The 24,067-nt window shown below is 39.1% G+C and overlaps 1 protein-coding gene across 3 annotated transcripts in view; it reads right to left on the reverse strand.

The window, feature by feature from the left end:
- Positions 1-24,067, reverse strand: part of LOC129771845 (arginine kinase 1) — an 83,703-nt gene that overhangs the window by 13,699 nt on the left and 45,937 nt on the right. Inside the window, exon 1 of one of the 3 annotated variants that reach the window (XM_055775939.1) lies at positions 17,287-17,443. The exons of the other annotated variants lie outside the window; for them this stretch is intronic. The gene's annotated coding sequence lies outside the window, so the exon portion shown is untranslated. Of the gene's footprint in view, positions 1-17,286; positions 17,444-24,067 lie in introns of those variants that run through there. 3 annotated transcript variants of the gene reach the window in all.

Below are 24,067 nucleotides of genomic sequence, written 5' to 3' on the forward strand. Positions count from 1 at the left end.
TCGGAAACGAGAGCATTACGCCGAACGAACAAGATTTTGAGCGTAAATATCTCCTAACCAACTGAACGAACTTGTATCATACCACTTCATTCGAATGATAAAATGTCTACGCGTTATATGCTTGTTAATTATTGATCCAAAAACTTGTTTCAATAGTTTAAAATTGCTTTGAAAACAGGCTATTGAAATCACACAAATCTGTATACAAGCTGGTGCCCGTTCTGAAATCCACTAAGTCATAATTGTACACCGCTTGGAGTATGTTATAGCTGCTGCAAGATTGATGTGACGAAGCTAATTTCGTTCATCAAGAAAGCGCTGATGAACGGTGTCACCATCAAGAGCGTGTTTGTGCAAACGAAGGGCAATGGTGCGTCATGTTCGTTCAAGCATCTACCGCTACCTCCCCACTGCTACCGGGGAGGAGAAAACAACAACCGCTACCCCGAAAAATAAAACTCAAACTTGCTGCTGTGAGGGAGGCGACCAGCGGCTTACCCGGAAGCAAAAGTCGTTTAAACTCTCAGAAATCGCTGCACAGAAGCTGCGACTGCGGAAAAAAATCTGAACATCATCATGCACAACACGAGAGATTTTTTTTTGTTTTCAGCAAATCATATTCATCAAATATCAAATAGTTCTTCTCAGAATTCGAAATTTCTTTAAAGCGAATGAGTTTATCAAACCCTTTGATCAGTGTTTAATAAACTCATCCGCTTTAAAGAAAAAAATCTTTTTGTAATTTCTTCGATCAAATGCGATCAACGTAAAACTACGTCTTTTGGAAACTTGTTAGGGATACTAGATGAATCTTGAGAAAAACAATTAACACATTAAGGATCGCACGTTTTGGGGCAAACTTGTACGCTTCATTTGTTCGGATTCCACGAATGAGATCGTTTCCTTCGGTGCGGATGAGACGAACGCGAGCCATCGGTAGGCCTTGTTAGATTCTTGGCAGACCAAGGAATTAACCATCAAGTGTAGAAACCACGGATTATTTCGTGATCCATCCGTAATAGACGAAACGCGAGACATGAGAAAACTCGTAAGCGGTCCGCAATGTGTTAAGACAAAGGATTTGAGAGTTAGTGACAAGCAATATATCATGTATAGGTAGAGATGAGCGAGCGCTCACGAGACGCTCATTTGAGCCGGTTCGTCAGATCCACAGTTAATTTCAAATGAACCACAATTTAAAAAAGAGCCGCTCTTCAATAGAGTCTCGGCTTAAAAAATAGCCGCTTTTCGAAAGAGACTAGGTTTAAAAAAGACTCGCGGTACAAAAGAGTCTCTGCTCAAAAAAGGGCTGCTCAATTGAGCCAGCTCGTTTTAATGAACGAGCGCTTCTGAGACGATCACTGAAATGAACCGTTTTGCCCACCTCTATGTATAGAGCAAACATGAGAAAGCATAGAATAAATATTGCACCAGTCTGCGTGATTGCTTCTTCCGCTGAATATTTGGCTTCACTACATACAAGTTGTTTGACGACGTTGTGCACAAAGCGAACGACGATCTTATCTTGCTTTGCTAGCAGTGTCTTGCGTCACCCGCATATTAGTCATGGCTGAGATGAAATTTCTAGCAGGTACCCATATTTATAGATTTTTGTGATTCGAATAATTTGTTGTTCTTGTTGTTGAATTCTAGATACCTAAAACATCTTCAATTCATTCGACTCTATCAATACTTTGATTGCAAGGCATATAACTCGTAGACATTTTATCTTTCGAGCGGCAGGATCGAGGAAGTAAACTCGGCGAGACATAATGTAGCATGGCTGATGAATGATGACAAACTTGAACGGAAATTTCATGTTCCCAATCCGATTGTGGCACAACTGTATTGTTTGGTGGAGGAGATGGAGAAATATTCCGTAGCCCACCTTGTGCCTCCTTAAAATATCCATTCATCCATTCATTGATAATTGATTTATATGCAACTTCAAACAAATGATCACTAAACCAACGATGGTCCTACGACAACCTTGCGGTTTTACCACAAATATCCGTAAGACAGCGGGTAGAATTGGAAGAATCATATTATATTAATTTTATATGGTTGGGTGCTCAATACTCCACAAAAAAGCGTCTTTTCGTTTGTCGTGTCAGACCAGTTAGCGATTGAAATTGGGGCAAAGTGGTCACCTGCTTGTTTGGCAGTACAACTATTGACTATAGCTCCCATATTGATAGTCACCTTAAGCTCGATGAGTTTCATGACTTTTCAGTCACCCTGTACTTCAGTAGAGCTGTCGTATGTTAAAATATATAAAAAAACAGATATCGCTCTCTCGAAAACCATTCGGCCGTAGTATCTGTGCGCATCGTATCTAAGGAATATCTCGTGAAATGTAGTTTATTCAATCTATTACCATAGACAAATCATCAATTTGAACGATTGTATTCACATATCTACTTAGTATAGAAATTACTTTGGTGTTTGGGGACAAAATGGTCAGTGGTGGATAACGACTTACAATGTTCTGTTTTCTAAAGCTGGTATACCTTATCACATTCTGCTCTTGAAGAGGTTTTCCCTGGAAAGAGGCTGACCCTGGAAAAATATGCCACACCAACTAAACCAAGCCGCATTATGCGAAACCTTAAGTGTTTCATACTACGTTTTTGTATGCATCAGAAAATTTAAATTACTACTCTAGGTCAATAGGCCCTTCATATTTCATACATGTACCTACCTTTCAATAAGTTTTTCGTTTAATTTAAATTTGGACAAGAAAAACTCACAAATCTATCCCATTTAGCATGATATGTGCGGATGACACCTTTACCCCCTTTACTCCCTTTACCCCCTATTTTTCAACTTTTTTTTCTATTGGTGAAAAATGTACTGTTTTAATTTTCTATAGTAAAGGCGTTTGCTTTCTTAAACAACAATGAGTTGAGCTACAATATTCTTCGAAAAACGGAGATTGAAGCGGTATGTGAACGCTGGAAATTGACAGTGTGACCACTATGCCCCCACTTCCCCTACAAATCTGCGCTAGAGAGTGAACCAAAAAGCAGTAGGGGTAATGGGGGCAAATTGGTCATGGGGGGCAAAGTGGTCACCTGCTTGTTTGGTAGGATAACTATTGACTATTGATGCCGTATTGATAGTCACCTTATGTTTGAAGAATTTAATGACTTTTGAGGCACCCTGTACTTCAGTAGAGCTGTCGCATGTCAAAATATAAATAAAAACAGAAATTTCTCTCTCGATAGCCATTAGGCCGTAGTTCTGTGTGCATGGTATCTAAGGAATTTCTCGTGAAATTTAGTTTATACAATCTGATATATTGGTCAAATCATCAGTTTGAACGACTGTTCACATATTCTAGGCGAGGTGAACACATATTTTGTTTAATCTCAGCGATTAATTCGCATAGAAATTATTTTGATGTTTGAGGGCAAAGTGGTCATAGGTGAATAACGACTTACAATGTTCTGTTTACTAAAGCTGATATACTGCATCACATTCTACTTTTGAACAGGATCTTTCATGGCTTTAACCCTGTATAAATATGCCACTCCAACTTAACCAAGCCTCATTATGCGAAACGTTATGTGTTTCTTACTACGTTTTTGTATGCATGAGAAAATTTACATAGAGACTCTAGGTGAAGCTTGTTTCATACATGTACCTACTATATCAAATACGATTTGAACAAATTTGGACGAAAGAAACGCATAAATCTATGCCATTTAGCTTGATATGTACGAGTGACCATTTTGCCCCTACTAGGTGACCACTTTACCTTCAAGCAAAAAAAAAAGTTCCCATTTTCAACTTTTTTTTAATGATGAAAAGTGTACTATTTTGAATTTTTATAGTGAAAGCCGTTTGCTATTTTGAACAATAATGAGTTGAACTATAATATTCTTCGAGAAACGGGAATTGAAGAGGTATGTGGACGCTGGAAATGGGCTTATTCCTTAGGGTGACCACTATGCCTCCACTTCCCCTATACAACATTAACCCATTATCGAATGGAATATCTGCTCATGCACAGTATTCTAGACGGTAATTCAGTAGGTGCTCAGCTGAATTCATAGTTCAGACAAACTTGTGCAATTCGAGGAGACAAAAAAACTAACATTCCCACAAAGCCCAATTAACAAGTGCCCTTTTGATAATTTACAGTCGCGAAAAATTATTTCAATCATGGCATATCATGCAACTACTTTCGGTTATTTCTGTTTTTCAAATTCACTAGAATGCGATCGTACGGGTTGGCACACTTGGTGATATTTCAAACAGGTGTTAATATGTTAGACAAATATACACACGTTGGAATGAGTTAACAGGTAAAGCGGGGGTTCTGTAACCTAGGACAAAGTGAACAACTGAGAATTCTTAGTTTTCACTCCGGCACAATCCTACCGGTTCAGATTACTCTAGGAGATTTCAGTACTGAAGGTTCGATTGAGTTGGACGATAACTCCAGACGCTTTCATCTCCTCCGTCGTGGAATAATGGGATAATCATGCAAAGCGTGTTCAGAAATAGGATATATGTGAGACCGGGAAATGGAATGGAAGGTGCCAAATTACTAAATTTGATGTGTTATAACAACGAAACCCCGGCCTAAATCTACCCGAGAATATTCATGGCTAATTCCGTGCCCCACTCTACAAACACAGAGACTATTCCTATATGCGGCACTACTAATGAAACTCAATTGATCGCTCAATTAGACGAATGCTAGAGGCGAGATTCTTAGCGAGTCGCGGACCGGGCTCGAAACAAAAATATACTCTCATCCCATGAAAATGGCCACATGTGCCGCCGTCATAAATTTGAGCGAATGAAATGAAGAAAAATGCGATCTTTAAATAAACACATACACCACCCTCGCTGCTGCTATTGCTGCTGAATGTGCACAGATCCCTCTCGAAGTCGCATTCTAATGCCAGCATCACATCAAAGTGAAGTCTCTTCAGCTTTGCAGTCGCGGGGAGCCAATTATCGGGGTTATGTGTGCAGTTCAATGTGTGCAAAATTGATCTACGAAATAACGTTGAACTCATAACCAAAGCCAAATGCATGGGTGGGTGTGCACCGCGAATCTCCAGATAAACGGCGGTCTAGCCTAGCACTAGGTTTGCGTCATGTAGAATGCAGTTGGCTCGAAGCACGGATGGACCGACACAAATCATTAGACTCTAGCTCTAGAGCTAGTAGTCTACCGCTGCGACCGGAAATATTCATTGTTGGACAGATTGAAAAAAAAAACGAAATGAATGGAGGCGTGCGCAACTATCCCACTACCCACACACCATGAGCTAGGCTAGACAAGATGATGATGAATTTGGACTGGTAGAAATGAAAATTCGCGATCGCAGTAATTTTTTAAGAGACACAATGTTTTTTTTCTGTGTTACGAGAACATGCCAAAATTGCCTAATCGGAATCGTGCAATTCGAATGAGCTTGACCAACTTTATACACATTTCTAGATATTGCCTAGAGTCTCGACAAATATAGCCCTCCATTTGAGAGTAACTCAAAATTTGCTATAATTTGAAGAGTAATGGTGAGGATCCCAGTAAAAATAAAACTCAATGAGATACAACACCAACAAAGATACTGAAAACATACTAACCATACTTCTCATGGACGATCTTAAGGTCCACATCAATTTATATCAGTGATTGGGAATGGCGCTCCGAGTTATTGGAGATATAAGCAGGGATATCGACTTAGACGACGGCGCCAGTGGTTGTGTGGTTAGCGTAACAGCCTCACAATCCGATCGGTCTGGGTTCAATCCCAGCTGGCGTCGTTGGGATTTTCTGAGGCGAAAAATCTCTGGTTACGTCTTCCTTCGGAAGGGAAGTGAAAGAAGTTGGCCCGGCTCATGAGTTGTTGAGTCTGATAGGTAGGAACAGGTGGAGTCGCTTTCCTGATGTCGGTGATTGGCACTAAAGTGGCGGAAATATGCCGACGTAAAATAAGCGAAAATAAAAAAAAAATCGACTTAGACAAATGTACAAATTAATCCAACTGTTGAAACGACAATTAAGGAACATCGGATGCTACGTGGTCTACGAAAGGGGGGGGGGGTCAAGTTCATTGAGACTCGTGGTGAATCTTACAAATATGTCGGATTCCGAAAGCCCGCTGGGTTTCACTATTCCGACATCAAGATGAAATTGAAAGACAAGTTCTTTAATATTGAAGATCAACCCTGATCACCGAGAGCAAGTTTATTTGGCACTTTTGAGTACATCTACCATCAGAGGTTATGAAATGTGAGACAATGAAATCTCGGCGTCGAAAGGTTAACGGTTAAAGAGCCTTATAAATATTCTTAAAACAAACACTTACGCAGTTCCCTTGTGCTGATGTACAGTTTTGGTGTAGTCAAATTGATTAAAATTGACCTCTTGAGAGAGAGAGAGGGAGGATTAGAATGGTATTCAGAGAGACAGGAATGTGCCTTCCTGAGTCGGCGCTGGAGAGTGTCAAGAAAAGTTTGAAGTGAGTTGATAATATGCATATGAAAAATGGCGTTTTGACTTCTTCATACCAAGAAACAAAAAAAAAATCAAAAATCGGAACAGAATCATAGATGAACGATAATAAAAGTAACGCATACATAATCGCTACATGTAATATGGATTTGAAGGATTTGAAGTTTTCCTATTTGTCAATCATACACCAGGGCATGAGTGAATACAATTTGCAGCTCAATGTTAGCTTCATGTGGAGGCATAGTCTAGTGTCAACCCTCAAAACCACTGCATACAGGACTCAAGATTGTATATGGCCGTCTCCGACTTCAGATTGAATTAGTGATTGAAACTAATGGGAATTTTATTAAGTAATCGTTTAGTCTTGACGACAACTATGTCAAGTAAAAATTGCATGAAGTTATAATAAATTTACTCAAAATATAAACAAAGTATTCGTTCCTCATACAATACCATATTTTTGTTTATAATCCAACACTGTTTGGGATGGGACGCAGGGACTGAAACCCATAAGCTATTAATCTGAAATGGTTTCGTGGAATCATTCGACGAAATTCAACACTCTCCATCCGGTCGCCCGCATTCCAAACAGTGACCTCATACCTCAATGAACAAAACAAAACACGCCTAACAACATTCCGGCGTTTTGGTATTTGCAACCTCAACGAATAAATGCATCTCAAATTACGACCGAAAAAGCACTCGCCGCCGTTTGAGGCTTTCGAATGAAAATAAATGTATCCCTGGATTTTGCTGGACTGGGCAGAATCACTGTTGGCTTCGCCAATTCATGTCAATGTGTTACTCAGTTGATTAGTTCAAACAAAAGCGCTGGGGATGATTACATCAAATCGGGAGGGAATGCACACAGGGAATCGTTAACGATTCGTTTTCAAGAAACTGTACTTTACGCAAGCAATTAGCGCCATGTGGAATATTATCATTTCGCTAACGTGTGATTCGGTAAAATACGGCGATACTCTCGGAGCAAATTTATAAAGAAATTCAGCATGATTTCTGAACGTCCCCTATCCGACCACTCCGATTGTTAGGGATCTTGGTGAGTTTAAGGGTGGATAAAAAACAAGCAGGTTAGTAATCAAACCATACTCTCATCGAGACTTTTGCGTGTTACCCGTGATGGGTTGTACTTTACCTTAGTATATTAGCGGAATACTGAGGAGAAAAAATTCCGCTAACGCTAAGCGTAATAAAGTCTTCACTCTCGGAGAGGTTTTGGAGAACCTCCGGCAGGGAATCCGAATTTAATTCTCTATCTGTATCTCCTGGGTTTTAGAAGCACACAAAAGGCAGGTAAGGCAAACAAGTTAGTCAACGAAAATCATGCGCATATTACTTGTAAATTAGGTATTATTATTAATATATATATAAAAACCCCAAATTCTATTTTTCTAGAGATTTAAGAAGAAAATTTAAAATAACGACGAAGAGATAAAGACAACCCCATAGACGCACAGTTCGAAGCCGAATAGGCGGATTATATTTTTTCAGAACACTTAATTGTAGCTGAAAAAATGAAATTACTCAATCTTCTCAGCAAAGATGCTTATACAGCCATTCCATGCCAAACCGATATAGTGGTTCTCAGATTTTCGTGAAAAGTGGTAGTTTCGTTCTTTATCACAAAACATTTGACCCGCATTTTTTTATTTTATCAGTAGGGTGACCATTTCCATTTTAGGGTTGACCGAAAAATGAAGTATCGTGAAGTATCTAACACTCAAGCGGAACGACGATTGCGATGAGGAACGCGGCGCAGTAGATCCGAAGATCAGAGAAACTACGCGTATACAAAGTTCGGAAGTTCGAATCGAAGTGATAGCATAATACGACAACCTAGTCTCGCTTTCTGATAGAACCCGACCCTTTCCGAATTTTTTGAAACTTGGTACTTATGATGAAACCCAACAAACATTAAATCGTATAACTTTGCACGTGCCAAGTCTTACAAGAAATCCGAATAAATCATAATCGCATATAATATCAATCAAAGTATGTATCGTGTATATTTGAAATCGCATAAAATGTATAAACTCGATTTTATATGCCATTATCAAATTAAGTCGCAATTCGGTATGATAAACATCACTTTTATTATGTACATTGTCGTAAAATATATTTAATCCGCATCATATGCGTATATTACGCTGATGCAGTTTGTATGTCGTATAAGCGTATAATTTAAATCGATTCAGTACTATAGTAAATCGTGTTGCATGCTGAAGAAAATCATGAAACAGTAAATCATATTAGATCCTAATAAAGAACATATTACATCATATTGAAATGTCAATGAAATGCGGATGCACTCGAATGTTTTAACCGCTGTTGAATTAAATTTCACATTGCCGCGCGAGATAGTTGGTGGATGATAATCCAGACGACCGGAGTTTGAACTCACATCGGAGCAGTTTTCACCAAACATCAATCTGTGCCATTTTAAACATTCATATACCACTCCCAACACAAGTCAATCAAACAATTATTATTTCGTGAGACTATAATAAACATTTCACGAAAATATTTTGCGCCATTTGTTTTTTTTTCTTCTATGTCTGTAAAAAATGGTATATGAGTATGGCAAAAGTCGTATTTGGTGCTTTGACAATTCATGAATATTTTCATATTAGATCGCAATTCAGTTTCAACATAATCGCTATTATAGCCGGTCAAAGTTGCATATTCATCCAAACAAATTCGGTAAGCATTTGCCATGTATATATATGGCCTCCACTTTTGCATGCATATTAGGCACATTATATGCCAACCACATTTTAGGGCATATGATGTTATATATACGCTTGTTATGCGATTTAATGTTTGCTGGGAAGCTACCCGAAATAACAATTTTCATTTTCTATTTAATTTAAATTACGACTGTTTTGAAAAGGGTGTGTTTAAAGTATAAGTTTTTAATATTAAATTAAATTTTTGAGTAAGATTTTTTAACAGTGTATTTTGAATGTTATTTTTCCTGAATAACTAATTTATTTTCCAACAACTTTGCCAAACATCATATTTTAATCAGACATCTGAATTTTGAGTTACGATTTTATTAAAGAAAGATCAATGATTCTAAATACGCCTTTTTCAAAAATTAGTCGTAACTTGAACTAGTCATATTATAATAAAAATTGTGATTTTAGGTAGTTTCCATCATAAGTACCAAGTTTAAAAAAAAATCTGAGATGGTCGGGTCAGCGTCCGGACGATTGCTCTATACAATGAGGAGAACCATATCATGGTCAACACCAAATATATGCCGGGACAGGAATATTACGTCAAAATTACCAAGTGGTCCGTTCCCGAGAATTTTGGGAGAAAAAGCTGTCATTTTTACAGAACAATCCTTGTCTGTTAAGCGATCTGCGGGTGTGGCAAGAGTCAAACTCTCATCGAATCTGGAATCAACAAAGGACAAATGCAACTTCTGCCTTTCTTGAGATCTCACGAAGACCCAACAAATTTAGTACTCCTCACCAGTACAGAACAAGTAATTTAATGAGTGGCAAAGACGGCGCCAGTGGTTGTATGGTTAGCGTAACAGCCTCACAATCCGATCGGCCTGGGTTCAATCCCAGCTGGCGTCGTTGGGATTTTCTGAGGCGAAAAATCTCTGGTTACGTCTTCCTTCGGAGCGGAAGTAAAAGAAGTTGGCCCGGCTCATGAGTTGTTGAGTCTGATAGGTAGGAACAGGTGGAGTCGCCTCCCTGATGTCGGTGATTGGCACTAAAGTGGCGGAAATAGGCCGACGAAAAATAAGCGAAGATAAAAAAAAAAAAATGAGTGGCAAAGTGGTCACTCACACATATCAAGCTAAACGGGATAGATTTATGCGTTTTTTCCGTCCAAATTTAGTCATATCATATTTGTTATAGTAGGTACATGCATGAAATAAGCTTGGCCTATTCACCTAGAGTCTCAATTTAAATTTTCTGTTGCATACAAAAACGTAGTAAGGAACACATAACGTTCCGCATGATGAGGCTTGGTTTAGTTGGAGTGGCATATTTATCCATGCCCACGCTCAATTAGTGTTGATTGATATAGGGCTGGCTGGGCCCTGGCGATGGCTTAAAAGATCATAGATTTGTGATTGTGAAATTGGAGGGGAAATTTGGACGGCACCGAGCGTAAAGAATTATTTAGCGAGCTATTATTTTATAGTTATCGAACAGCAAGTGTCTCCAGGGACTGGTACACTTCGTTACACCGACATCCATACTTAAGCCGCAATTCCAACGAGACGACATTTACGGTACGGTAAGATGTTAACCCTTTTGCTACGGCAGTGTGCTCCGTCCAAGTGCTACTACTGAACGGAGGTTTGAAACTCGATTGGTTTGAAACTCGATCGAATTTCACGTTCTATGCAAATGTGACAGCTTTGCCTTTTCACAAAATAAACTTCAAAATTATTCCATCCGTATTCGTGGAGAAATTTTCTCTCTATCATATTGGGAGACCTGAAAGCAATTTAGAATTGTTTAAAATTGAATGAAATTATCACTCGATGTCGTTTAAATACATAGAAGACATAATCTTGACCCTAACTTTGTTTTCCATAAATTTACTTGCATTTCCACCAAAACGGAACACGGAGCTCAATGTAGTCTGTGTCGAATTGCGTGACAAGGTTGCCACATTAGCACAACTCGATTGTACTTGAATCGAACGGATTAGTAGAATGCAAAATTGCAATCCGGTCGGATAATTATGACTCGATCGGGTTTCAGAATATGGGTGAGTAGTTGATCAGTAAACAGATCTGGAATTTTGTGGAACTAAAATGTATGAGGTAGTCCTCGATCCTTCCATTCAACCGAATACATCCAGCAATAGGCGATTTAATCTTATTTAAAACCATTGCGAAACCTCACCGGAGTAATAACCGAATGGCCCGTTTACGTATGGCTTAATGTGGTCTGAAGTGCCTGACCAGAGATAAACTCCTAAAAGCTCTATCTTCGATTTACAAAAATGCACCGCGGATTATCTTTTGTCTGCTACCATCAACGCCAACAGTCTCGGTATGCGCTGAAATAGGGAAGCCTCCGTTTGACATCTGACGTGAACGCGGCGATAATCTCCAGAACTGCGAGCTTCCTCGCCTAAACCAGCGGAGATGAGGAGATGCAACTGACCGTCTTAAAGGAAAAATCTTACAACAGATGACTCACTCCAACCTCTCACCGATAGCTAAACAACTTTGGTTTGGAGCAGAAACAACTCCCGAGCTGGGGTGAGTTCAGTGGGCATGAAGCAAACTTTCGTCGAATTTATCTCACGAAATACCACGAAAATGGTCCGTTGAAGCGAAGCTGTTCCTCCGAAGAATCAAAAGCTCCAAAAACGGGTTCGAAGACTAAAAGCGATGAGGGAGCAGCGAGTCCTGTCCAGACTAAGAACTTGCTACTCCAAAATATCACACAACTCCAATAGAAGATTCTTTCATCCCCATTGCGATCTGTGCGAGGTCCGCAATTCTGTCGAACACATCGTTTGTGTTTGCCTGATATACGAAAACCTCCAGAACTTTTACGAGATCAGCGGGAGAATTAGTGTTCTTCCTTGGTGATGCCTCGATTAACTGTTACGCTGTTACAAGAAAAGTCGGATAACACAACCCAATGTTTAAACCTTTGTGGTCGTATGTCTGCTCTCAGCCACCACAGCAAGAGATTATACTAAATACTTTAATCAACGATGTAATAGTTTACATTTTTTCTAAACGAATTTTAATGTCTAGTGAACTTTTTCACGAACGTATACGGACAATAGGTAACGTATAAACAAAATATTATTAGAGTGGAAAAATAAGAGAAACCATCTAATTTCGAACAATTTTGTCAAATGCCACACTTCTATCAGAAATTCTCAATGTATGATGATTCGAAGAAAAGGCCTCTCATTCTGGTCGCGCCATTAGAAAAGAAAAATCTCTACCAGAAAAAAGTAGTTTAGGTAGCCACAATTTTCATGAATCATGAATTTCAAACAAAATCGGCCAGGTTCGAAACAAAGTCGATTTTTTTTTTGCTGATTCTGCATAGAGTTGATCCTAATGATGAACATGTTAACAACGATTTATTCTTTTTGTTCGTGGCTTTCCAGAAACAAGCATGAAAACGGTCAAGCGACACGTCGACACGATGTCAATTTTTGTAATATTTATGCTCGTTACAGATTGTCGTGGGACCAAACGGCGGAAGGAATTATTGCAAGCTGGTAATGTGTTTTGTACCAATCGTGTAACTTTTTTTTACGCCACCTAGGTGGACTATTAAAAAAGAGTTAGGATATATGTATTATACTGAAGGTAAACGTTGTAAGAATAAACAAATGGCTGTACCTAACAGTGAGATTAAGACTAATATCATTCAATTCTTTAGAGTTAGTATTCAGATTCAGTTTAAACCTAAGCAGTTAGTAATACAGGAAAACCTGTTTTTGTGCGGTTGCTTTTCGTGTGATATCTCATTTGTGTGACTTTAGGTGCTATATTATTATTTGTGTGATTAGTTTGTGTGATTCAAGATCCGATGTCATAATAAAATCGCACAAAGAGAATCGCACAAACGAGGAATCACGCGTAACAAAACTCAACTCTTTCGGTGACCTGATTGTCCCATTCTGACCAGAACAGAGTACAGAATGAAAAACTTTTTCATCGATTTGCTTACGAAAGCCGGAACACTGGTGTCTCTGGCTCTGTCATGAATTATAAAATAATTACGCTTCATTCCCTAATGCTGCACTATAGCCGCCACGGCTATGAGCAGGTTGACTCGACAAGAAATAGTTACATCAATAAACTAAGCTCAGTGTATATCCACCATTGAATCCACCCGCTGCCGCTGCTGTTTATGTATTGGAGCGGGTGGTTTAGAAGCGTTTTCAAAAGCAAATCGTGTGACGGCGCATAATTGGATAGCAGCGGTTATGCAACGCACCCGCGTATCCGATCCGATCCGGATCCGCGTTCTTTCCAAGGTGCAACGAAAAACTTTTTCGTTTCGTTTTTCGATTCCACCACCCCCGGGTGGAATAGAGGATCAATGAACACGTGCCCCTGGTCTAAGTCAAGGATATCGGAGGAACGGAATAATTGCGTGTTAATTAAAACTTTACGATGGGAAAATTTTGGACCTTTGTCAAAAATAATAGAGCAGATGGGTTTCAGTAAAAATGTCAGTTCTGTGTATTAAAAAAACTGTTGCACAAAATATTTTACCCATTAGTGATTTTTTCCCTGTCAGCATTAATGATATATATTTTTCAACAGCGAGATATCATTGACTTCCGCTTGACGTCAATTTGTAACGCACAGAAAGAACAATAAATCTAACGTTCAGTGTGGTGAGATAATTTTGACAATGCGGAACAAATGATGCGCGCAATGAATCAACCCTATATTCGTTGTGCACTCCAACAAAATTGTGGCTCTGTTGATAACGTTAATAGATATCCGATTCATTGCCTATGCTACATCCGTCACGTATTTGTTATTATTCAGAGAAATATATTGAAGTTAGATTGATAGACTACACTTTCAAGCTCATCAGTGTCCATAGGTATGTCGAAAGACTCACGTGGTGCTATAACAATGAAGCATTTCCATGCCAAATTAACCTGTCCCAACCCACTCATCCAATCGGAAGCAACAGAATCGTTTTTAAGTGGCGTACTTTTTTAATAAGAGCCATTTCGAGGCAAATAGAGCCCAGAACAGGACAAAATCAATAACTTTGTCATAGTTGAGATTCGATTACATGTGTAGAAGGATTTTTTTCATCAAATATGATCCTCTATCAACTCCTAGAATATTACGGGTCAGATTCCTAACAACCTGTATATAAATAAACAAATCGGAATATAAACTTTTGAATTTAACGTTTTGCCGTAGGACTACGTCTTTCATTTCTGTACCAGGTGTAAGTTCAAGGTTTCGAAAACGAGAGCGTGAAGATTAGAGTGCAAGGTTTTGAACGTTAATATCTCTTTGCCGGCTGAACGGAGTGGTATGATAATCACTTCATTCGAAAGACGAAATGTCCAAGATTTATATGATTGATAATTATTGATCCGAAAACTTGTTTCAATAGTTTAAAAATAGCTTTGAAAACAGGTTATTGAAATCATCCGAATCCGTATATAAGCTAGCGTCCGCTCGGAAATCCATTTTAGAGACGAATGAACTCTCAGAGTTTGATTTCTCTTTAATTCAATATCGTCGTCGTCGTCGGAAATCCATTAAGTTGTGATTGGAAAATGACGGGAAGATGGTCTCGATCGCTCGTTTAAGCACTATGTTCTTCTCTCCCAATTCCTTCTTCTTTAATCTTATGGCACTCGACTTGTGAACATCGTTTGGTGGACGGGTCTCGGAGAAAAATCGAGTGCCTTTCTCAAGACGCGAATGTACAGGAGTAACGCAGATGTAGAGTTTTCGCCAAGGGCTTTTCTCATGACTAGAGAAGAATGAACTGAAAAAGTTTTAAAAAAAAGTCTCTTTCATTGAAAATCCTTCTCCCCATTTCATTTCGTTTCTGCAGTCGAAGCACTTAGCGAAAATAGAGAAACCAATGATAATTCGATACCGATGGGTGTCATTGACCATGGATTTGACAGTGAAAAATACGAGATATTTGATATGGTGTAATGGATATTATTTCATCATATCGAAGAAATCACATTTATGAAAGCAGCGGTATAAGATTATTTGTTTACGAATGCCGCAATCGATCTTCGTTTCCAATTGTTGCCAATGGGGTATTATTGTTGTAATGTCAATCCAAGGAGGAATCCATTCCTCCGGAGACGAATGAATCACTAGATTTCAAGTCTCCGTGAACAAAGGAAAAGAAAAAAAATCTATTCCTTCTCAAGCGTTAATAATTCTGCTCCGGATCAACCAAATGGTATGATAATTATTTCATACGAAAGATAAAATGTCCAAGAGGTATATGATTGCTACTTATGGATTCGAAAAATTGGTGCAATAGCGTAAAAATAGGTTTGAAAGAAGATTATTGAAATCACACAAATCCGTATATAAGCTGGCGCCCGCTCGGAAATCCATTTAATTCTTCTTTCTTTGTTTTTAAGAGGCTTTAAACTTTGCAGTTCATTCGCCTCTAATCCATTTAATTGTTATTGCGATGTGAGATAAGGATGGTCACGCTAACACGCCTATGCATTATACCCTTCTCTCCCAATTCCATTTATTTTCTACAGCCGGACTAAACGGAGCCGCATTGTTTGGTGAAAACAAATGCTCACGAATGCCACTATCGACCGATGATTCCAATCGTCGGGGCTTGGTGAGGGGGTATTATTTGCGCTGTGCATTTCCGAGGAGGAATCGATTCTTTCTTTGAACGTTAATATTTTCTCGGCTGAACTAATACGCCTTTATATGAAAACGCAATTGCAAATAAAATGCTATATGCTGAGAAAAAATTGTAATTTTCGGCAGCCGCCACTGTATGCCCATAACGATTATTAAAAAAACAGGATCAGCTCTTTTTGACTGTAATTAAACATAGATTGGTGGAAAATGATACGTGAAAGCCCATGCGTGTTCATAGAAAACGGCTCACGTGACTTCCCTTCCTCTTCCAAATTTCTTTGCACGATTTGTTATAATCAACAGAAAGCATTATGTTGAGAACTCATGTTAAAGAATTGGAAAAGTTCGCAAACAGTATAACCTATAAAGATTTGTGCAATCGCACACGTGATGCATTTTTCGCTATGAACTCTTCACTACCACAATCCAGCAGTATCATGGGGATGGAGACGAATTTGACCTTGAAAACTCAACCAACACTGCTAACCTATTATTTCACCCCCGCATATAGAGCATTCGTCCTAGAGCTGAATTCTGTCGATAGTGTTGTGCGAGCCTGATGTGCAACATTATCAGATATCGAAATGATGTGCAACATGATTCGTACGTGGCTCGTTGCGTTTGGTTGACCTCGAAGAGAAAAATATGAAGCACACGTTACCTAATCAGATAAAATCTGGAACTACGTTTTCTGATGCTGCTGTCGATCGAACCTCGCCATTGTGCCCCATTGTATGCAAAATGGTTTGTTAGTTTATGTATCGACTTTGCGAATGAAAGACCGATCATCTCATCTTCTTAACGGCGCACAAACACTTACGAAAAGATACTTTTGCACTTTGTGAAATTGTCAGTTGCAAACACTAGTTAGCTTCATCTTATGCAATTATTCCGACTTCCTTAACATCATAAAAAGAGCCAAAAAACCCTTCTTCTTCTTTCTTTGTTTTTAAGAGGCTTTTAACTTTGAAGTTCATGCGCCTCTTACCAAAAACCCCTTTGGTTCCCAGAATAACACACTCACAAACCGCAAATTTCGCACACAAACTTCATTGCGCGCTCTTGCCAATTTCGCTTTAACCAGTGTGCTTCTTACTTTATCCGATCAAGCGGCACATTTTGAGCTGAAACAGGTTTATGACTCACATTCATCCGGCCGGCGTTTTGACGCCGGTTAATGAAACTGCACAGAACTCGACTCATGTGTTTGCATGCAGAATCGAATCTTGCCTCAATTTTCGTCTTCCACGATTTTCAGTAATCAGCAGAATATCTACTTACAGTAACCAGAAAACACCTCTGTTCGTCTTTAATCACCCACTATTGAACAATTATCACCAGTGTAAACCGATTCTCATTCGAAATATATGATTAGTTGCAATTCTATTATCTAAGTAGATTTTTTTTCCAAGGTATAACAGTTAGGGACACTAACCTTCTATCAACCGATGAACTCAAGATTCAACTGTAGAGTGATCCCGTTGGTGCCAGTTTATTTCAACGTTTTTCAAATTCTCGATGCCCCCACCACCCGGACAGAACACGATTGGATACAACAATACACAGGAAAAGCAGCAGAAGCAGCAGCGGCAGAGAAAAAAAAAGATAAACGAGCGCTCGTTCGTTCGGGTCGCACGATACGAACAAACCGCAACACAACACACATCGATATCCCAGCAGAAAACGGAAACACAAACGCAACGTTGTTTTACTGAGTGCACGATCTGGCCACCCCGCGCGCAACGAGACGAGCCCACCGGCACGATTGCATCACGATAGCCACATTTGTCACACGCATAGTTGTGTGCGCGCGCGTTACGTGTATCGTCGGCGAGTCACTGTCACAGTACAGTGGAACCGCATGAGACTGGACTGCGCAGTTGCAATGAAATGGAATCGAATGCTTATTAGAATGTAAATAGGGGGTTATTCAATAATTTTTGTCGTTGGACAACAAATCACGAAATTGTTGTTTGAAATACATTTTATGTAAATCTTGATGAACCTCAATACTATATGATACAGAGAGCTTTCTATTTATGGAAAGCCCAGTCCTTAAGTGAGAATCCGGAAGACTATCGTAAAATAGGGGCTGTCCACATACCACGTGGACAAAAAAGCATGATTTTGGACACCCCCCCTCCCCCTCCGTGGACAAGCGTGGACATTCCTCCAGTGTTTGGAAAAATTTAAAAAAATCATTTTTTAAAATTTCATTTCATATTTGTTTCTATCTTGAGCTCATTATTTCCTTACGATTCCATTTACGTTATTCCCATATTCATATCAAAATATTACTTATGAATCTACTCTCCAGTATTTTTATGAAAGCTTCAAAAAATCAGACAATGAAATCACAGTTATTGGCATTTATCGAAGAGAAGAGAATCTCGAAGCAATACAGAAGTGATATTGATAAAAAACCGAACAAAAGTGATATCATCGCGATGTTAAAATTGTAAATATGGTTTAATGCTAGTTTTGGATCGTTCAACACACCTGAATTGCCGCTCAAACACATATACGTTAGACAGAGTCCAATTTCTGATGCTGTTCATTCAACTGATCCGCAGATCCATAATAACATTAGTTTAATATTCGCGTTGATTGCATTAAGCTTTGTGCTCCGTTTTTGGAAAGAGACAATAGCAATGGGTTGATGAATTGGATACCCTTTGAAAACCAAATTTTTAATTGAAATTTACTTTTCGGTATCAAATATGTGTTCTATGTAATTGGGAATTATATTAGATTTCGAGTGGTGAAAAATCTAGAAGGAAAATTATGTCTTATAGTGATTTTTACTATAATGATCAATTTTAGTGGGAATACCATAGTAGTTAAGTCGGGGTCATGACTACGTGTTCCAAGTGATCAAATAACACAAAGTCAAAATTCTCATTCAAATATTTCAGATTTTAAATTGCTTTCGAGCCTGCTAATTTAATATAAAGTATTTTGTCTCAAAACCTTGATCTCGCGACCACCATCGTTGTACATTCGTGATCGCGGATTGCGAAATATTTTCTCGTTTGACTTTCGCTTTCGCTTAAAAACTGTCTGGTGGCTATAATGGCTATGAAAACACCTGCAGTATCATCGGTGGCTATGAAAACACCTGCAGTATCATCGCAATCGATGATTTCGTTGACCTCTAACCCTTAATTGTTAAATCATGCTAAATATTGTACGGGAAGAATCGTGCCGACTCTCAGGAAAAAATCAAAAGCAGACATACATCTATTCGATTTTTGAACAAGGCGCGTTTTATGATATACAGTGAGTTGAAGTTCTTACAGGAATCTTAACAGTTAATAATCTGAAGATGCAATATCTGGTGAGTAAGGTGGGTGTAGTGATCCCCGATAATCGTTCGATTAATCGATTAATCGAATACATCCAACAGAAATCGATTATTAATCGAACGAATACTGCGCAATCAATAATCGAAGCGAACGAATAATTTACGTCGATTAATCGATCAGAGATTTTTTGAAGCACAGAGAAAAAAAAACTGCGATCGCTGCAGTTTTATCCTGAAAATCATCCTCATCCTCATCCTCATCCTCATCCTTATCCTCAAAATCAATATCATTAACGCTACTGTTCGAGGAGGAATGAATACTTTTTTGATTCCAGATGGCTTTCTAGCAAATGAGAAATATTAGTCTAACTAATTGTTTCTCTCAGTGTGACGATTAATCGAATAATAGATTATTTGGGTCGTATCGAATAACAAACTGCTGAAAAGTATTCGATTAGTTGATGAACGATTAATTCAAAAAATCGGGGATCACTAGGTGAGTGGAGTTTTAGTAGCACTCTAGAAGTGTCCTGGATCGTTGATTTTAGAACGTTCAGCGGCGAGCAGTACTTGTTGGAATTCATCGATGCTAGTCTACACCCAAAGTTAATTTTTAGCACATGTTATGACATCTCAATTTATTACATTAAATGAGCTGAAAAATAAATGAAAATGTTCTAATCCCCAATACATGTATATAATTTGTGTAATATATATATGCTAGAGCCAATATGAGCGAGCGAAACACCAGACACATTTAAATGAAATCATATAAAAACTTTTCGTACAGTTTTCCAAATACACGGCCCAGACAGAGAAAGATATATTCTCGTTCATGTTCTTCTTTATCCTCTTAGAAAACACTTTCCAACTTCATTTTATGATGAAGTGTAATATTAGGCTGTCAAAAAAGTCCTGCGGTATTTCCGCGAGGTGTCGTTGTAAGCGCGTAGTTCTAGTTGTATTCATTGTATCGAGTCATACTATAGCTTGTTGGAAAGGTATTTTTACGCTATAATATAGTCCTTGACAGTGTTTTGTTTGGTTAAGTCGTTCGTGAGTTATAGTGTCGCAAATATGGAGCAAAATAAAGAGAAAATCCGACATATTTTGCAGTACTACTATGACAAAGGCAAAAATGCATCTCAAGCTGCCAATAAAATTTGTACAGTTTATGGACCCGATACAGTTTCCATTTCCACCGCACAACGATAGTTTCAACGTTTTCGTTCTGGTGTAGAGGTCGTCGAAGATGCGCCACGCTCCGGAAGGCCTGTCGTCGAAAATTGCGACAAAATCGCTGAATTAGCCGAGAAAGACCGGCATAGTAACAGCCGTAGCATCGGCCAAGAGCTGGGGATAAGTCATCAAACCGTTATTAACCATTTGAAGAAGCTTGGATTCACAAAGAAGCTCGATGTATGGGTGCCACACACGTTGACGCAAAAAAAACATCTTTGACCGTATCGACGCATGTGAATCGCTGCTGAATCGCAACAAATCGACCCGTTTCTGAAGCGGATGGCGACTGGCGATGAAAAGTGGGTCACTTACGACAACGTGAAGCGCAAACGGTCGTGGTCGAAGCCCGCTGAAGCGGCTCAGACGGTGGCCAAGCCCTCATTAACGGCCAGGAAGGTTCTGCTGTGTGTTTGGTGGGATTGTCAAGGAATAATCTATTATGAGCTGCTTCCCTATGGCCAAATGCTCAATTCGGACCTGTACTGCCAACAACTGGACCGCTTGAAGGTAGCACTCATGAAGAAGAGGCCATCTTTGATAAACAGAGGCCGCATTGTCTTCCATCAGGACAACGCCAGGCCACACACTTCTTTGGTGACGCGCCAAAAGCTCCGGGAGCTCGGATGGGGGGTTCTTTTGCATCCGCCGTATAGTCCGGACCTTGCACCAAGTGACTACCACCTGTTTTTGTCCACGAGCTAGGTAGTCAGAAGTTAGCCACAAAAGAGGTCTGTGAAAATTGGCTATCCGAGTTTTTTGCCAACAAGGAAGCGAGCTTCTATAACAGGGGTATGATGAAGTTGGCATCTCGTTGGGAACAAGTCGTCGAACAAAACGGCGCATATTTGACTTAAAACAGATGATTGTAACTAATTTTATGAACAAATGAAAATTAAAAAAAAATACCGCAGGACTTTTTTGACAGCTTAATATTATCACGCTTCTATATAACAGCGCTGGCAGCTATATGGGTGGTGTGGTCGTGTGAAATAGTTTTGCATTCCAGCCGGCCATGGTTCGATCCCCATTGACGTCGTATGGACTTTTTTTTTGGCACAATCCCAAATGAAGTGAGAAAAGAAAACAAAAAGAGACGAGCGCATACATACAAACCATTTTGAAGCTTTTAAAACAGCTCATTATTTGCGCATTTGACCCTCCAGCACACGAAATGGCATCATTTCTGCCAAAGATGAAATGTTTTCTGCCAACGCTAGTTTGGGTGTAGATACTGAAAGAAGCTCATGATACAGATTTTCTTTCAGATCCACAGACCCGGACCATGACTTCCTTCAGGTAAAAACCTGCTTCGTGGTTCTATTCACTTGCCATGATTTTTTTAACTCAACATTATTGTGAATGATTTGTCTTTCACAATTCGCTACAAATACAGGGTCGTTCAGATTAAACGCTCACGCAACAAATTTTAATAACCTCTACAAAAGTGGACCGATTTTTATTTTTAAAAAACCAAAATAAAACTTCCTAAACATTTTCGATGTGGATACCCCTTTTTCGATAAGGCGTTTTCGACGAGAAATGTTGAAATTCTTACCATAAGAGGACAAAGTTTCATTAAGGGTTCAATTGCTCGAGTCATACGATATCACTAAAAATACACGTTCTTGTAAATTGTACATCTTAACACTAAAAACCCTCCGATCAGACTGAACGAGTAACCGAATAGTATCGTCCCGAAGTGGGGGATGCAGTGTTACCATCGACGGAGCGAAAACAAATTTTTATAAGGAACTATTCGATTTGTTTGCGTGAGCGTTTAATCTGGAAGGCCCTGTATGTATTTTCGTTGCGATTATGAAACGAATCGCAGATTGAGATACGTTTCTTACAGGCAGTCTTTTTATTGATGAATAAAGAGTACTCAGGGTGGGTATAAATTTTAAAAAATCTTGAAAATACAAAGCAGATTAAATTTTGACTATGAACATATTTTTTTTATTTAAAAAAATACTTAACGTGTCCACGTGGACATTATGTAAACCCCCTCCCCCCTCATCGTGGACAAACGTGGACATTTTCGTAACCCCTACCCCCCCCTAAAGTTGTCCACGTGGTACGTGGACAGCCCCATGTACTTCCATGGATGGTATAACCTTCCTGTTTCATGAAAATCGCTTCGAACGTCAGTCAGAAGCAGGGTGGCAACTTGATTTGTATTTTGAAATTCCTGGTTTTTCCCTGGTTTTCCTGATATTTTTTTTAATTCCTGATTTTTAAGATACAGCAGAACCCCGATTATCCGCGAAATAGTCTAGCTTGCTCACCGTGAATAACGAAAATCGCGGATAACGCAATAAAGGACTTAAAATGAGTTCCAAATACGAAAAATAGAAATAATATCATGAAAACTATGTTTTATCAATACAGAAATCATTAAACTGTCCATCAAGAACAGCTATACTCAACCTGCGGCCCGCGGGTCAAATGCGGCCCACCAGGCCCTTTTGGTTGGCCCGCCTGATCAGTTATTATTTTGTATGTAGGAGACATGAGATGAGAATAACGGAGTTTAACACACTACACATTTCACATCTTTACATTAGTTAGTTGTCTAGTTAGGTGGTATTAGTAGATTGAATATCGATTTAATAATCATCATTAGAATCATTAGGACTAATCCTGTCAATATTAGTGAATAAAAATGAAAATATCGATATGAAAATCATGACCTTTTCTTTGGCAAAAGACTACGTTTTTCAGTACTGGTACCAATTCAGAAAACTGGTCACGTTTTTCTATGAAATCTATAATTCAAAAAGATTGTCAGTGGTTATTATTGCGAAAACCCAACAAGCCGGCTTGCGATCACAACTCGTATAGGCCGATTGCAATGTTATCCTGTATTCGTAAATTGTTAGAGAAAATGATTCTACTTCGTTTGGATAAGTGGGTCGAAACGAACAATTTGCTGTCAGATAAGCAGTTCGACTTCCACCGGGGTAGAGGGACGAATGATTGTCTCGCGCTGCTGTCTTCTGATATTCAAATTGCACTTGCTCGCAAAGAACAAATGGCTTCTATTTTTCTCGATATCAAAGGGACATTTGATTCAGTTTCCATGGAAATGCTCTCAGAGAAGCTCAATAATCGTGGACCTTCACCCATTCTGAATAATTTCCTGTACAATTTACTGTCAGAAAAGCACATGAATTTCACTCATGGCAGCTCAAAATCTTCTCGTTACAGTTTTATGGGCCTACCGCAAGACTCCTGCCTAAGCCCCCTCTTGTACTGTTTTTACGTCAATGATATGGATGATTGTCTAACTAGAGACTTCATGCTGAGACAACTTGCAGACGATGGAGTTATTTCCATCACGGGTAATAATCCCGTCGTTCTGCAAAATTCGTTGCAAGATACCTTGAACAATCTGTGCACGTGGGCTCTCAAACTGGGTATCGAATTCTCTATGGAGAAAACCGAAATGGTCGTATTTTCTAGGAAGCACGAACCCTCCCAATTCCAGCTTCACCTATCCGGCAAAACGATCAGGCACTCTATGTTTTTCAAATACCTAGGTGTATATTTTGATTCTAAATGTTCCTGGGGAAGACACATTGCGTATCTGAAACAGCAAAGAATCAATTTTCTCCAAACAATAACAGGAACATGGTGGGGTGCCCACCCAGGAGACCTCATTAAGCTGTAC

This window comes from Toxorhynchites rutilus, chromosome 2 (genome assembly GCF_029784135.1).
Source record: "Toxorhynchites rutilus septentrionalis strain SRP chromosome 2, ASM2978413v1, whole genome shotgun sequence".
Taxonomy (NCBI): domain Eukaryota; kingdom Metazoa; phylum Arthropoda; class Insecta; order Diptera; family Culicidae; genus Toxorhynchites; species Toxorhynchites rutilus.